This window comes from Pecten maximus, chromosome 17 (genome assembly GCF_902652985.1).
Source record: "Pecten maximus chromosome 17, xPecMax1.1, whole genome shotgun sequence".
Lineage (NCBI taxonomy): Eukaryota > Metazoa > Mollusca > Bivalvia > Pectinida > Pectinidae > Pecten > Pecten maximus.
The window spans coordinates 5788943-5806853 of NC_047031.1; the positions used below are offsets into that span (position 1 = coordinate 5788943).

The 17911-nt window shown below is 38.4% G+C and overlaps 2 protein-coding genes and 1 long non-coding RNA gene across 4 annotated transcripts in view; 2 read left to right on the forward strand and 1 right to left on the reverse strand.

Moving 5' to 3' along the window:
* Positions 1–17911, forward strand: part of LOC117315989 (nephrin-like) — a 402896-nt gene that overhangs the window by 64538 nt on the left and 320447 nt on the right. The window lies entirely within an intron of this gene.
* On the reverse strand, positions 8425–10380 carry LOC117315994. Its single transcript, XR_004529801.1, has 3 exons — positions 10303–10380; positions 9029–9100; positions 8425–8522 (listed from the first exon to the last, which is right to left on the reverse strand). It is a non-coding gene; the product is annotated as an uncharacterized LOC117315994 (long non-coding RNA).
* Positions 16203–17911, forward strand: part of LOC117315988 (beta-hexosaminidase-like) — a 49013-nt gene continuing 47304 nt past the window's right edge. The window contains 1 exon segment of the mRNA XM_033870468.1: positions 16203–16358. The gene's annotated coding sequence lies outside the window, so the exon portion shown is untranslated.

Sequence of the window (17911 nt, forward strand, 5' to 3'; positions counted from 1 at the left end):
TCTCTCTCTCTCCAAATATAATTGTTAATATTTCAAATGTCATGTCATCTTGTATAAAAATTGTAAACAATCATGATAATTGGGAAAGGGCTTCATATAAGTTTGAAAACTTGTGCCCAATCCTCTTGTATATATTGATACAAATAAAATATGTTTAAATCAAAACCTCTGATTAGGCATGATTAGCTGTCAATTTTAGGTCAGCGCTTGGGCTTCTGGGATATCATCGATGCATAATTAATGAGCTAGGATTTTCATTCGGCTGAAAACTATTGTCAATATCTCGTCAATTAATATGATGTCGGTGAAAATAAATTGCTGTGATGTATTTTATATTCATTAAGCAGTAGACCCTTGAATAGTGTAGATTAGACAGCAGCAGGATATTCATACGCGTTTTCGTCCGAAAAGCCATAGACAAGAAGCCCGAACTCGGCTTCAGAGGGCTCACAGTTGACGTGATACATTCCAGGTGCGACCTTGACATTGACGGAACTGTAGGCATGCGACAAAATGTCGTGAGTACCATTGATGATATGGACACGATACCAGGTCAAAGTGACGCCGTTGATCCTGACGTCACTGATATGATCGGTAGGGATAATTATTGATAAATAATTTTCGTATCCTGCTCGATCTGAAATAGACACGTCGTACTCAGTTCGGAATAGTTTAATTGGCGGAATGATCGTCATAGCCGGTTCACCTTGATCTAATCCTTCCGCGTAATGCGCTACCAACACGGGCTGACTACTATTTACAAAGACTAATGCAGGACTTTTGACTTGAATACTGCTGAAATTCCCGACTTCTGGTAATATAAAACCCGAAAAGTCGCCATTTTGAACGTTAGCAACGGTCATAGGATAAGCAGCAATGACCCGGACAAAATATGACTGGGTACTAACTAGGGGTGGCACAATGTAAGTGGATCCTAACTGGGACACCGATGGCACCATTTCCTGTAGATGATTACAAGTTCCGGTGTCCACCGGAACACTGGAACACTGACTTCCGGACTGAACGGCGATTGGATGGTTGCTTGTGATGAGCGTCCCTGTGACGTCACCAGTGTGTGTTAGTTCGAATGCTTCCAGTTTGTTTAGATGAACCGGAAGCGTTTCCCCGTCCTTGTACGCATGTCCGCCGAAAAAGTAATCTTGGTTTGTGTGAATCTTTATTTGAATTGTTGTATTGTCCGTCACAGCTGTCACACCAATGAATGTCTTGAATATCCCGTTCTTGTCGAAGGACGGGACGACATATTTGTTGGACAAATCGCGGACCGGAAGTAAGAAAAATCCATCCGTTGTGGACGGATCGTGATACATTGCATGCAGAGTGACGTCATTTGATGTAACAACTTGGATTCCTTTATTTTCAATGGTTTGTTTACTTAATTGCAATGACTGCGGGACTTCTATCGTGGTACTTCCGGGTGTATATGTGTAATTAAGACACACATGACCCCCTAATCCTCTGATCGTCAGACTTCCGGTGACGTTTGATGCCAACAAAAGGTCGAGATGGGAGTCACTTGGAACTTTATTTGTCGCATAAAGGAACACAAACTCCTCTCTGTCTGTAAAATATACGACATAACGACAAACAATCAATTATACACATTAAGATTCAATGCTACAGAGGTCATGCAGACGATCTTTTTCTACATACAATCTACAAGACGTGAGCAGTATACATTTCTAGTTCATGACTGGGAAGTTGGTACTGGAAATGATTTTAAACTTGCACAGAAAATGAAATTTTAGTCATATTTGACATAGTCGTCGTCGTCTTCGTTATCGTCGTCGTCAATGAGGGGTCTTTCTTGGAAAAATCACCGTACAATTGTAACTTGTCGAGAAGCCATTCATCTATAGCTCGTCGTATGTGTTGTCAAACAAACGTGTAGTTTTAGTCCGTCATCAGAAACAAACGTGTAATTTTAGTCCGTCATCAGAAACAAACGTGTAATTTTAGTCTGTCATCAAACAAACGTGTAGTTTTAGTCCGTCATCAGAAACAAACGTGTAGTTTTAGTCCGTCACCAAACAAACGTAGTTTTAGTCCATCATCAGAAACAAACGTGTAGTTTTAGTCCGTCATCAAACAAACATGTAGTTTTAGTCTGTCATCAGAAACAAACGTGTAGTTTTAGTCCGTCATCAGAAACAAACGTGTAATTTTAGTCTGTCATCAAACAAACGTGTAGTTTTAGTCCGTCATCAGAAACAAACGTGTAGTTTTAGTCCGTCACCAAACAAACGTAGTTTTAGTCCATCATCAGAAACAAACGTGTAGTTTTAGTCCGTCATCAAACAAACATGTAGTTTTAGTCTGTCATCAGAAACAAACGTGTAGTTTTAGTCCGTCATCAGAAACAAACGTGTAATTTTAGTCTGTCATCAAACAAACGTGTAGTTTTAGTCCGTCATCAGAAACAAACGTGTAGTTTTAGTCCGTCACCAAACAAACGTAGTTTTAGTCCGTCATCAGAAACAAACGTGTAGTTTTAGTCCGTCACCAAACAAACGTAGTTTTAGTCCGTCATCAGAAACAAACGTGTAGTTTTAGTCCGTCATCAGAAACAAACGTGTAGTTTTAGTCCGTCATCAGAAACAAACGTGTAGTTTTAGTCCATCATCAAACAAACGTAGTTTTAGTCCGTCATCAAACAAACGTGTAGTTTTAGTCCGTCATCAAACAAACGTGTAGTTTTAGTCCGTCATCAGAAAAAAACGTGTAGTTTTAGTCCGTCATCAGAAACAAACGTGTAGTTTTAGTCCGTCATCAGAAACAAACGTGTAGTTTTAGTCCGTCATCAGAAACAAACGTGTAGTTTTAGTCCGTCATCAGAAACAAACGTGTAGTTTTAGTCCGTCCGTCGTCGGAAACAAACGTGTAGTTTTAGTCCGTCATCAGAAACAAACGTGTAGTTTTAGTCTGTCATCAAACAAACGTGTAGTTTTAGTCCGTCATCAAACAAACGTGTAGTTTTAGTCCGTCACCAGAAACAAACGTGTAGTTTTAGTCCGTCATCAGAAACAAACGTGTAGTTATAGTCCGTTATCAGAAACAAACGTGTAGTTTTAGTCCGTCATCAGAAACAAACGTGTAGTTTTAGTCCGTCATCAAACAAACGTGTAGTTTTAGTCCATCATCAGAAACAAACGTGTAGTTTTTGTCCGTCATCAAACAAACGTGTAGTTTTAGTCCGTCATCAGTAACAAACGTGCAGTTTTAGTCCGTCATCAGAAAAAAAACGTGTAGTTTTAGTCCGTCATCAGAAACAAACGTGTAGTTTTAGTCTGTCATCAGTAACAAACGTGTAGTTTTAGTCTGTCATCAGAAACAAACGTATAGTTTTAGTCCGTCATCAGAAACAGACGTGTAGTTTTAGTCTGTCATCAAACAAACGTGTAGTTTTAGTCCGTCATCAGAAACAAACGTGTAGTTTTAGTCCGTCATCAGAAACAAACGTATAGTTTTAGTCCGTCATCAGAAACAGACGTGTAGTTTTAGTCTGTCATCAGAAACAAACGTGTAGTTTTAGTCCGTCATCAGAAACAAACGTGTAGTTTTAGTCCGTCATCAGAAACAAACGTGTAGTTTTAGTCCGTCATCAGAAACAAACGTGTAATTTTAGTCCGTCATCAAACAAACGTGTAGTTTTAGTCCGTCATCAGAAACAAACGTGTAATTTTAGTCCGTCATCAAACAAACGTAGTTTTAGTCGTCATCAGTAACAAACGTGCAGTTTTAGTCCGTCATCAAACAAACGTGTAGTTTTAGTCCGTCATCAGAAACAAACGTGTAGTTTTAGTCGTCATCAGTAACAAACGTGCAGTTTTAGTCGTCATCAGTAACAAACGTGCAGTTTTAGTCCGTCATCAGAAACAAACGTGTAGTTTTAGTCTGTCATCAAACAAACGTGTAGTTTTAGTCCGTCATCAGAAACAAACGTGTAGTTTTAGTCCGTCATCAGAAACAAATGTGTAGTTTTAGTCCGTCATCAGAAACAAACGTGTAATTTTAGTCCGTCATCAAACAAACGTGTAGTTTTAGTCCGTCATCAGAAACAAACGTGTAGTTTTAGTCCGTCATCAGAAACAAACGTGTAGTTTTAGTCGTCATCAGTAACAAACGTGCAGTTTAAGTCCGTCATCAGAAACAAACGTGTAGTTTTAGTCTGTCATCAAACAAACGTGTAGTTTTTGTCCGTCATCAGAAACAAACGTGTAGTTTTAGTCCGTCATCAAACAAACGTGTAGTTTTAGTCCGTTATCAGAAACAAACGTGTAGTTTTAGTCCGTCATCAGAAACAAACATGTAGTTTTAGTCTGTCATCAAACAAACGTGTAGTTTTTGTCCGTCATCAGAAACAAACGTGTAGTTTTAGTCCGTCATCAGAAACAAACGTGTAGTTTTAGTCTGTCATCAAACAAACGTGTAGTTTTTGTCCGTCATCAGAAACAAACGTGTAGTTTTAGTCCGTCATCAGAAACAAACGTGTAGTTTTAGTCCGTCACCAGAAACAAACGTGTAGTTTTAGTCCGTCATCAAACAAACGTGTAGTTTTATCAGTCATCAGAAACAAACGTGTAGTTTTAGTCCGTCACCAGAAACAAACGTGTTGTTTTTGTCTGTCATCAAACAAACGTGTAGTTTTAGTCCGTCATCAAACAAACGTGTATTTTAAATCCGTCATCAGAAACAAACGTGTAGTTTTAGTCCGTCATCAGAAACAAACGTGTAGTTTTAGTCCGTCATCAAACAAACGTGTAGTTTTTGTCTGTCATCAAACAAACGTGTAGTTTTTGTCCGTCATCAGTACTTGTTAAATTAACTGATATACATTAATTCCACATCAACATTTTTTAACATACCGCTACTTGGTGTCATATTATCCGGCATGGGAATCAAGGGGGTAGATCTTTTTACGGCATCAGTTCCCGACGTGGACTCTTGTGATCTCAAGTGTTGTGACATAATCCTTTCTGCTGTCGAATTAACGGGTATTAGAGTAACTGGTATTGTACTTTTTGGGGTAACATTTTCCGACGTAACTGGTATTGTGGTTTTGGGGGTAAAGTTGTCCGACGTAACTGGTATTGTGGTTTGGGGGGTAAAGTTGTCCGACGTAACTGGTATTGTGGTTTGGGGGGTAAAGTTGTCCGACGTAACTGGTATTGTGGTTTTGGGGGTAAAGTTGTCCGACGTAACTGGTATTGTGGTTTGGGGGGTAAAGTTGTCCGACGTAACTGGTATTGTGGTTTGGGGGGTAAAGTTGTCCGACGTAACTGGTATTGTGGTTTTGGGGGTAAAGTTGTCCGACGTAACTGGTATTGTGGTTTGGGGGGTAAAGTTGTCCGACGTAACTGGTATTGTGGTTTGGGGGGTGGAATTTTCTGGCTTTCCGACTCCGGATGTTGGACTGTCCGATGTGTACACGGAATCCGTAGAATACGTTCCTATAATCAAGAAATACATAATAATAATTACTAATTACCATGGTAACTTACATCCTGACGCGATCGTCTGTGGAAGTGACAAGGATGAAATGTGACATGGAAAATCCTTTTTACACTATACCTAGCAAAAAATGGGGGTTAACGATATATAAAACCCCGACTTTCACAAAGGTTTCGGAATGTATACTGTAAATCACGTATATTTCGCGTGGGGTTTATTTTTGCGTTAATACGCGAGGAGAGTCAATCGTGAATTCAGATCTTTCCGACCTTCGCGATTATTTGTATGAAAATAACACCTTTGGGTGGCGACCAAGCTACCTGTTATCGATATAGGAATCATGAGGAGTCCATCACTAATAGCAAAGCGTTCTCGAAATCAGGTCTGAAGAAGTATGTTCGCAAAATAAGTACTCGCGAAATCTAAATTATTTACAGCATGAATACTTAATTGATAGTGTTGTTGTTAACGGATACAACTATGTTATTCAAAATCCCGAAACTGAGCAGTCAAGATAAATTATTTGATGTGGTTTCTCTAGCCTCAACAGTGAATGTACTATTGTTTTGTGAAATGGACATTTGTGTGTATCTGTTTAGGTAAGGGACCAAAACACTTCAACTCTTTACATATGGTCCGTTTTTATGCATTTGACATACTAGTATAGTTCATCATTTATACGAGTTAGAATAAGGCACTGATATGCAGTTTGTATACGAGTTGTCTCCCTTATGATATAGTCTTGTACCACTGTGTCTTATCACAGGGGCTTGGCACGATTTTCCAAATGATGGTCCATATATATATGTATTATAGTGTTTTGGCACGATTTTCCAAATGATGGTCCATATATATATGTATTATAGTGTCTTAACTGTCTATTAGTGAGTACATTCGTGTCTGACCCGGTTATAACTGTCTATTAGTGAGTACATTCGTGTCTGACCCGGTTATAACAGTCTATTAGTGAGTACATTCGTGTCTGACCCGGTTATAACTGTCTATTAGTGAGTACATTCGTGTCCGACCCGGTTATAACAGTATATTAGTGAGTACATTCGTGTCTGACCCGGTTATAACACTCTATTAGTGAGTACATTCGTGTCTGACCCGGTTATAACAGTCTATTAGTGAGTACATTCGTGTCGGACCCGGTTATAACAGTCTATTAGTGAGTACATTCGTGTCTGACCCGGTTATAACAGTCTATTAGTGAGTACATTCGTGTCCGACCCGGTTATAACTGTATATTAGAGAGTACATTCGTGTCTGACCTGGTTATAACAGTCTATTAGTGAGTACATTCGTGTCTGACCCGGTTATAACAGTCTATTAGTGAGTACATTCGTGTCTTACCCGGTTATAACAGTCTATTAGTGAGTACATTCGTGTCTGACCCGGTTATAACAGTCTATTAGTGAGTACATTCGTGTCCGACCCGGTTATAACTGTCTATTAGAGAGTACATTCGTGTCCGACCCGGTTATAACAGTCTATTAGTGAGTACATTCGTGTCTGACCCGGTTATAACAGTCTATTAGTGAGTACATTCGTGTCTGACCCGGTTATAACAGTCTATTAGTGAGTACATTCGTGTCTGACCCGGTTATAACAGTCTATTAGTGAGTACATTCGTGTCTTACCCGGTTATAACTGTCTATTAGTGAGTACATTCGTGTCTGACCCGGTTATAACAGTCTATTAGTGAGTACATTCGTGTCTGACCCGGTTATAACAGTCTATTAGTGAGTACATTCGTGTCTGACCCGGTTATAACAGTCTATTAGTGAGTACATTCGTGTCTGACCCGGTTATAACAGTCTATTAGTGAGTACATTCGTGTCTGACCCGGTTATAACAGTCTATTAGTGAGTACATTCGTGTCTGACCCGGTTATAACAGTCTATTAGTGAGTACATTCGTGTCTTACCCGGTTATAACAGTCTATTAGTGAGTACATTCGTGTCTTACCCGGTTATAACAGTCTATTAGTGAGTACATTCGTGTCTGACCCGGTTATAACAGTATATTAGTGCATACAACATTGGTTATCTATAATGCGCTATAGAGTTTTGAATTAATCAATACTGAACACTTTATTGAATATTTGACTAGAAAGTGTATAGATTTAGATCTATAACACAAAAATATCACATATGATTAAATACATTTTTATCGGAACATGACAATTTTATTAGATGAATTACCTGTGGGTGAGGTGACGTCGCATAAACTACACGTTTTTAAACATCCGAAATGCACGATGACGTCATAATGATCACAGATGTGCAAAGTATCCTTAAGATAAACACATTCTGTGCTCGTATCGTGGCAACCGTTTGGCGACGTCAATTCAAGACCGGAAGTTACGGAACTACTGCCTGTTACACCAGAAATGACGTCATTGCACCGATTGCACATCGCTGGACAAAGCCTGGTCGCAATGTCGTGGTAGGCGCAGACTTGTAAGCCTAGAGCCTTTAAGGCCAAACATGAGTTGTTGTCATGACAACCAGTAACTGTTGTTGAAGCAATGGGTAAAACTGCAATAGAGAGGAAATTAGTTTTTGCAGAAGTCTCGCCATAATTACTAAACCAGATATATACGTGTTAAATAATCGAAAAAAAATGAGGAAACACATTTATATGTACATATAATGACAGAGCTACAAACTTTCAGTAAACCCTTCGATATCAAAGATTATAACAAAGACATGGTCGCATAGGAGCAATGGGACCACGATGCAGTGAGAGTGGCGGGCATTTGTTCTTTTTCTGTTCCTATTGAAATGATAAAATTTCCTGAGCCAGATAGCCACTACTGAAAGTTTCATCTACGCAATCTGAAGTGAAAACGACCACCAGACGGCCGATCCTAGAAAACATATTTATACGTGTATGTAAAATAATAGTAATAACTCACTTTCTGTTGTAGCAACCGTGTTGATTCCATGGTTACATAAGTCGGTGTCACAACATGTCACTTCCTTGTACGTATCTCGCCTACGTCTTCCAATAAAAGTGGGCGGAGCTTCGGAACCTTCGCATATCTAGAAAAAGGGCAAAGCTTCTGAAATGTTAATCTCAATTAAGAACATAAGCTTCCAACTGCTTATTGTCGTTATTATCATTTAAAAAACAATGCAAATAATTGTATATCAGAAAAATAAATTAAACAAGAAAAAAATAAAATAACGAAAATAAAGTAAAACGCATATTGCTTTCGTGGTACATGTTATTTATCCCGATAAGGAAGTATGATTTATGATTTTAATTGAATTCAGAAATTTATTACTGTTAATTGTTTACACTGGATGCAAGCTAACTCTTCTCTGTTCTAATCACTGTTTCATGAGTATAGGCAAGTTCTTCGTACAATTCTTAGTTATTTGTTGATAATTGTAATGCTCCGAGAAACTAAAAACTAACTTCGTAAAAGTGTGATTTAAATTACTATTAATGACATCCATGACGTATCCGCCGTGACGTCATAATAGTCGTATATGCCAGTGTGGGTTTAGCAAACATAATACGGAAGTGACGTCACAGTAATTACCGTGTCAGGAAGACACTCCAGGTGATACACCGTCGCTCCCAGTAAGTTCTGTGTCTTGTGTATCCCACATTTCTGGTAAAATACCAAAAGTTTACAATGATTGGCGGGCTGTTGCGATTATATGTAGTTATGTTATATATGACGTCATATTCTCTGCATGTCGTCATACAATTTATTGATACGACATGACAATATTTGATATGGTCCTGCTATATCTTCAATTCTCATTGCCTTAGCCAGAGACGTATATACCTGATATACAAGTCTCTGCCTTAGCTTAGGCATTGTCACGTGGAGGTTAATATTATAAAATTGTGAACCTTTAATTTTGTGAGGTTGATATAAAGTTTTTATGCCGACCTGGTAGAATCAACCAGAGGTCAATATTTTAGATTTTTCCAGGTCAGTATAACACCATATTGACAAAATCAAAGGCTATGCTTTTAGGGGGAATTTGCATTACATAAGGTTAAATTTTCTTCTTTTTCATTGGCTCAAACATCGTCACGTAATGGTTAATACCTTAAGATAATAACTTCCTATTTCTATCTTTAAAAAATGCCGGATCAATATTGCGTTTATGACGTCATAATCACTGTGACGTCACAATGCTCAAATAGTAACGTTGTTATCCAGATATTGAATACACTATATTTACCATTGTATGGCACTGCCACTATATAACCCTACCAATTCAGTTGCGTGTTCACCAGCCTATGAACTGCCAACAGGAAGTGATCTCTGCTACTGGTAAGCGCGGGAAATTTGAATTTGAAAATTTCAAAACAAAAATCGCATGACAAATAAAAAATCGCAGATGGTAAATATAAGAATTGAACGGCTTTCAGTTGGCATTCATAGTCAATATGAATTCCAACTGGACAGAGGCAAATTCAACATGAAGCGCTAGCTTAAATAATCAAAGTCCACCATTTGCAAACAAGTTTCATATCTAATCAGGGGACACAGAACCTGAGAAACTTCAAGGATTGAAATTGTAAATAATAATCTACACTTCGATATTATGGTCAGACGGCTATCAGACATGATGTCTAAAATCTGGACTTTGACCAGTAGAAAATCCTGTTCAGTTACGCATTGTATAAAGTTCCCTGACGTTCAGAATTAAAGACATTTGATTCGGTTAATATGGTGTTATACTAACCCGAAAAATCTAAAATATCGACGTCGGCCTTCACACTCGGTTAATATTTGATTTTACAAGGTTGGTGGCAAGGATCGATACATGTATGGAATATAATCTACACTATTACCTCGTTTTGGCCACAATTGCGATGGTACGTACAAAGCTGTGGTTCCCGGGCAGAGTAACATTCGTAACACGTCAGGCCTGCTCAAAGAGAATAGATAGAAGATTTGGTTTTGGGTTTGAATTATTTGTTATCCAGCAACATCAAAACATAGACTTGCACAAGTTCCAGCATTAAGAGGAAATTAAAGGAGTGAATGATTGATCTTGACTCGTCATGTCCTTTCGAGTCCCCAATTTTTGTTAGTATTATTGATCCTTTTCTATATTGTTCATTATAATTTCCCATTCTGTTGTTTTGTTTTTCAATTGTCATTTCCGGTGTGTTGTTTTATTATTCAGTATCATTTCCGGTTTTGCTGTTAATTTATTCAGTGTCATTTTAGGTTTTGTTGTTATGTTTTTCGGTGTCATTTCCGGTTATTCATCGTCATATCCGGTTTTGTTATTTATTCATTAACATTTCTTGTTTTTCATATTTTCACTTTATCCCAGACTAAAGACATGCTATCAGTAGACTTACCAACAGTTGAACGTAACATCAAGCCCACATATACCATCCCGACCAGGACTGTAAAGACATAATATACATTGAGCAATGTGATACTTCTTAACACCCAGGTATTAAACATCAAAAACAACTATATGTAAATAAGCATAGACAATTTATACTTTCTATGGAAGAACCAATATAGTCCCGTGGCAACATTTACAAATTAATCTCCCATTCACAGATGTATATTTGCATTACCGGAAATGCATATAACCACTTGCATGCCGGGCAGGTATGGCGCAGCTCGGAACACCTCGGCCGATTTCCTTCGGTCATCCGGAATCGGCCGAGTAGTTACGAATGGTATGGCGAATGTAAGGGTAATCAGAATAAGCAGCCCTGGACATAAAATGAACATAGATAAATAAATAAACAAATAATAAAAAAAAAGCAAAAAAACAACAAATCATAGTTAATATGTTAATATACAGGGCATAGAGGGCTTTTCGAGAGTTATTATTTCGTACATAAGTTGATATAATCCGAAGGTTTCTAATGTTTTATCAGCCTTATAGAAATTTGATATTGGCCGACTCTGAGTTTCCAAACATTTCGCGGCCATATTTGCAATGACTACGTACATATGTCTAGACGAGATCTCGCGTGACACAAAAATCATCATGGTAAAAAAATTACCTACAAGACTTATAATCACGTGATTGAAATTTCAAATATGGCCGCGAGATGTATGGACACTTTTTTAACGATATTGAGTAGTTTAAAACATATAAGATGAAGTGCCGACCGGAACCTCGTCTCCCCCTTTTCACAATAGCAAGAATGGCCTACATCAGATTTTTAAAAAGACAAGACATCGGAAACCTTCGGATTAAAGTTGAAATAAACTGTTTTGAAATTATTGAAAAGTAAGAATTACAGTTTAAAGAATATAATCTGAGTGATTGGATCAAATAGTATATGAGATTGCCAACCTTTGGTAGCCATGTTCTTTCTTCAGGTAAAGTAGAGCGAAGACAACACACATATATAACACCCTTCTTATCAACTTAAACCTATTCGGGATGTCTCGTCATTTTTCTAAAACTATGAATATTTACATCAGTTTACTACCTAGTGAAGAAAGCATCCATTAAAAGTAGGGCGAAGGAAAATGGAGCAAGCTATGGTGGCCAGTTGGAGCCATCGCCCAATCTCGACTTGTCGACAGAGCCACGTCGATCGCGACAACACGACAGTGACAGAGCGATATGTCAGCGCTCTGTAGCCGTCGCATTTTCGCGATTATCACGTGCACCCTGACGCTTTGTCGATCTCGCGATCTCTTGATTTTGTGATCTCGCGAGCTCGTGATTTTGTGATCTCGCGATTCCGCTACCCAACCGCCATAACAACACTCCGCCAGATTTATGGTATCAGCGATTTGTCGCGTTTTCGCGATCATCACCCTGTCGCTCTGTCGATCTCGCGATCTCGTGATCTCGTGATCTCGCTAGGTCAACAGAGGTATATTGCGTGATGACCATTACCGCCTTAACAACACTTCACATATAATTAATATACTGTATATGCTGGAGACATCCGGGCATCAGCGCTCGGTCGCTGTGGCGTTTTCGCGAACATCACCCTTTCGCTTTGCCGATCTCGCGATCTCGCTGGGCTTAAGAGATCTTTTAAAGGAACTATTTCGATCTCGCCGCTAAGTAACAGTACTTCTAGTAGTGTAGCTAATAAATCGTTTCATACACAAATGCTTGTATTCATATACAAAGTAATCTAGTTGTTTTAGCGATGTATAAAGCATCTCACCATATTGCCGTCGACTACTATTACTATATGATGCATACACATGTACAATTCAAAATCTTTCACTTCCACGTTCTGCAATGGAGCGATCCTATAAATAATATATTTCAAACGTCTTATTAAGGAAAAGTTTATAAATTTTACTATTCAAGAAAATTACAATATTTCCATTACTTTTTATTTGTATATCCATAAATCATTTACAGGGAGATTTGTCCCTTTTACGGTCCTTGTGGTCGTACATGGACATGAGTCGACATAGTCTAGTCGTGCTGGGGGCTCTGTATACATATCTCGGACGTTAAGGTAGGAAAACTACTTAACATGATTATATAATAGGTGTATTCATAGACGAGTACTTATTAATGTATATATATATATGTGTGTGTGTGTGTGTGATTGTTATCTAGAAATGATCAGTTGGATGTGTGTAGTGTAACAACACAAACCTTTGTAACGATTGTAAGAACGCATTATTTTTATGGTTTAGGGGTCGTGGTAGCCGAGTGGTTAAGGTATCCCGGCGCTTTGTCACTAACCATCCACCTCTGGGTTGCGGGTTCGAAACCCACGTGAGACAATTTCCTGGCCGTACGGCGGTGGTTTTTCTCAGGGTACTCCGACTTTCCTCCAACGCCAACACTAGGTACGTCCTTAAATGACCCTGGTTGTTAATAGGACGGTAAACAAATAATCGATAAGCAATATCGTTCTAAAGTATCAAACTATTTCACATCCACATGGTATTTTCTCCATTCAACTGATCGATAAAGGAAAAAATGCCGAGATTCTACTTCGACGAAAAGAGTTCCAGACTTACTCTCACTAAACAATTAATTGGTCTGAAGCTGGGATTCAGGACTACCAATTTGTTCAACTCACATATTTTGAAGTTTATAAGACCAAATTATTAAAATCTTCTAAACTAAGTCTTCTTAGAAAACCAAAATGCATGATATTGGACCAGTACCAAGCTGAAATAATGGTCTATGAAGTTTATTGAATTGAATGACCTTGACCTAATTTCAAGTTCGCATGTGTCAACTGTGTTTAAATCCTTAAATATTTTCTCATTAAACTAGAGGTCATAGGTCAGGGCATTGGTTTAAAAGCATGTTGGGATTAAGGGCGCCTTTGTTCAAGGTCAAATAACATATTTTGACACTAGTTTGCTGTTTTAATAAGCTATATTTGTTTAACTTAATTCAATACAAATATCTATTGCGCAATTTTAATTGCATATTCTGATGACAAAACCTAACAGTCCAACAGCATAAGTAAAGTATCAATTATACTAGATAAAAACCTACTGTCCTCAGTTATTATGACAGTTTTTATGAATAGACAAGTTCTTCGTATAATCAGAGTTATTGGCTAACAAAATGACAAGAAGATTTTCATCTTCTGACATATTTATTTTAATCTTATCGAGATACTGTTCTCTAGCTTTCTGATAAGGAAATTAAAATAAAAACGTGGATTTTAATAACATTACAAACTGTACATATAGTCTTTAAGTATCTTGGTATGCTATTTTTAGACTAAGGGCAAGTTCCAAGTCGTGTTCGGCTGCGGTATGTTCTTGTTAAGTCTCCTTGTGATAGGCCGGAACTTTTGCCGATTTATAGTGCTACCTCACTGAAGCATACTGCCGAAGACACCCAGCAGCACACCCCACCCGGTCACATTATACTGACAACGGGCGAACCAGTCGTCCCACTCCAAATATGCTGAGCGCTAAGCAGGAGTAGCAACTACCATTTTTAAAGACTCTGGTATGTCTCGGCTAGGGGACAGAACCCAAAGCCTTCCTCACAGGGGCGAACGCTCAACTAAAGGCCAAAAGTGAGGCATTGTCAAGGGAGACATTAGGAAGAAGAAAGTTGTTAGGAAAGAAGAGAAAAGATAAGATCCCAAATTTAGTCGCCTCTTACGATCATGCAATGGGGGCAGCAGGTACAATTCTTACGCCATACCTGCAGGGCAGATGTTGAATACAGGAAAACAGGTTATTGTAACTTCAGAACTGTTTGGTCTTGGTTTGGTTTATTTTGTTTAACTTCCATTAACAGCCAGGGTCATTTGAGGGCGTGCCTGGTTTTGGAGGTGGAGTACCCGGAGAAAAACCACCGGTCTACAGTCAGTACCTGGCAAGTACCTGGCAACTGCCCCACGTAGGTTTCGAACTCGCAACCCAGAGGTGGAGGGCTAGTGATAAAGTGTCGAGAAACCTTAACAAATCGGCCATAGCGGTCCGATTATTCAGAACTCAGTATACAAACCATTATACATTAAATTAAATGAGTTTACGGCTAAAGAAAATTCAAGATTTTTTGTTAAAGTACTCGCACATGTTAATCAGTCGTTCAGCTGCTGTTTCACCTAAACCATGTCCTTAACGAAGATCTATGTGTTTCTGAGGTTTGTAGCTGTTTTCTTGAGTAATTAACATTCGAAATGAATACTTCTGATGTCTGAATAAAGAGTAATGTCTTAAAACTTTAAAAACCCAAAATATACACTCCTTCTGAAATAGTGCTAAGATAAAGGACATTCGGTTTTTAAGCGTTTAGACTGGTTCACCGGGTTCAATCGTACCGACCGGGCGCCGGTGCTTACACCTGGGCGTCGATGAATTTTACACCCGGGCAACGATAATTTCTATAGAGAATAAACGCCGAAGATGGGATCGAAAGAACGATTGAGATATGTTTTCTCTTTATTGATGTGATAATGCTGTCCTTCAAGGGAAATAACCCGACCACGGAACAATGTGATAAATTGGCTATAACTTGCAAGGATAACGGACAGGAAAACACTTCTCATTCGTGGATTGGGGCATAATTTGGTCACACCCGCCTACACTACATGTGGGCGACCCGCCTACACTGTGGGCGAATTAGCAAAAAAATGAGAAGTGTTTTCCTGTCTGTTACCCTTGCAAGTTATAGCCATCATATTGTTCCGTGGTCGGGTTATTTTCCTTGAAGGACAGCATTATCACATAAAAAAAAAAAAGAGAGAAAAAAATCTCAGTCGTTCTTCCGATCCCGTCTTCGGCGTTTATTTTCAATAAAAATTATCGTTGCCCGGCTGTAAAATTCATCGACGCCCAGGTGTAAGCACCGGCGCCCGGTCAGTAAGATTGAACCCGGTGTGGTTGATAAAGTGTTGAACACAACCAGAAATAGCTCCATTGGACATTTATAACGTTTAAAAACTCATACAGATACAGAATTGGTATTTTCTTTGCACAAAAGTTTCTAGTAAATAGCAAGAAAGTCGATTTTTCAAACAGCTGCCCATTGGACATGCTAACTGTTAATAGAGTTATCTAGTGCTATTTTTTATGTGACATTCTGTATAAACTGTGATAAACCCATAAATATATGAAAATGATCTGTAATATAATTTGTAATATGTACTAATAAGTGATATTTCTATGCTACTTGTACCTGACCTCTACCTGACCTCTACCTGCTTTAACGACCACGACGTTTCGTCCCCAATAATTTATTTACTAACTTCCGGGCGAAAAGTCCGGTATTCCTAAAGTGGGGTGTGTTTTTCCATAGACACCGGAATAACCTATGACATTTTGAACCTGTGATTTTTTTGCACAACACAACGGAGGAAATGGCTATCTGGGCTAAGACGGTACCAAGGTGTTGACAGTAATTACAAAGGTGTCGACTGTTATCACGGAGGAAGCGGATGGCACGAAATCGTGCCTCGCTCGGAGGGTAAGTCCACGTGACAAAGTAGACGTAAAAACAACGAGAGGCCGCGCGTGGTTGTCGTCAGGTAGAGTATAAAATCGGGCCATACCGGTCAGTTGTAGGCCTACACTATTTACTTAGTCCAAGGAAAAACACTTCAGTCTTTATAAATGGTAAAACTTCTCTACAGACAAGCCTGTACATGGCACCTAGTGTATCAGCGAAGCAGACCACAGGCGCTCGTTTCTATTGAACCTGACAAGTAAAGCATTTTAATTCCGGGATAATACTTTACCCAACTGATCATCCATGTATAAACCACAGGTCCTAGCCTCGTCTGTCAATACACCCAATTATACAGACGAGGCTAGGACCTGTGGTATAAACGAGCGTGTATAATCTATAGGATATATAACTTGCTACAGAAGTATATTGATATGTCATGTCTATCTCACAGGGGCCTAGGTTCTAAATTTAATAAAATACTATACAGTAGAGGGTGTGGCATAGTTACTTTACATGTATTTTATTAGAACCAGTTGGCGTTCATCAGTCAATAACTTCTAACTGAAAGCAGTTCAATGCTTATATTTACATTTGACAACGATTTTTAAGGCTATATCCAGGAATTTCGCTCTGACGATGAATGGACAAATTATTATCGTCAAAGACGGAACAGCCTTTTCAACTGCCATCTTTTGTTATCGCCAATGTGACAATTATGACGTCACTATAATAATGATGTCATAATAAAGATTTGGAAATTATGGACTCGTAACCTTCAAGTGAGCTTGGTAAAATTATATAGTGAGGCTGCAGTGTAAATGTAAATATATATACATCAAAAAGATTTTTTCAATCAAGAAATTCAAAATATAAGTTTTTTAGAATTAAAAAAAAAAAAATATAATAAAACATGATCATTATTGACAGGTATTTCTTATTACCTGGTTGCCATACATAGTAATGTATATTTAAGAAATAATTAACGATGATTCGTGTATTGTTGCAGGATATACAATGAGGACGAGGATATTTTGCAATTAAATTAATAACGAAGGCCGCATATCCGAGTCCGAGTTGTATATCCTGCAACAATACACGAGTCAAAGTTGATTATTTCTATTCTACCATGTACTGTTTAGTTCTGAGATCGACCTCTTTCTAATAGAAAAAAAAGCAAAGAAACCCAGAGAAAACCTTGTAATTTATTTCTGGAGTATTGCATTATTTGTTGATGAAATATACAGGCAATACAGTACTACGATCAAGAGCATCTATCATATGACATTGATTTTGAAAAAAAGGATAAAAAAAAGAAAAAAAGGAGGGGCCTCCGTAGGATTCGAACTTGCGTCGTGATAACAATTTATTGAAAGACTAACCCATTAGCCCACTCGGCTACAGTAACCTTTTATAAAACGGGCGAATATTAGATATATAAAATCGTAACAGCCGTGACTCGCTACCGTGTATTATTGGCACGAGCGTGGGTTATTGAAAAATATTACATGGTTTTAAACCAATCAAAACTGGCGTTACATAGCAAACATGGTAGAATTAATAGTAAAGGATGC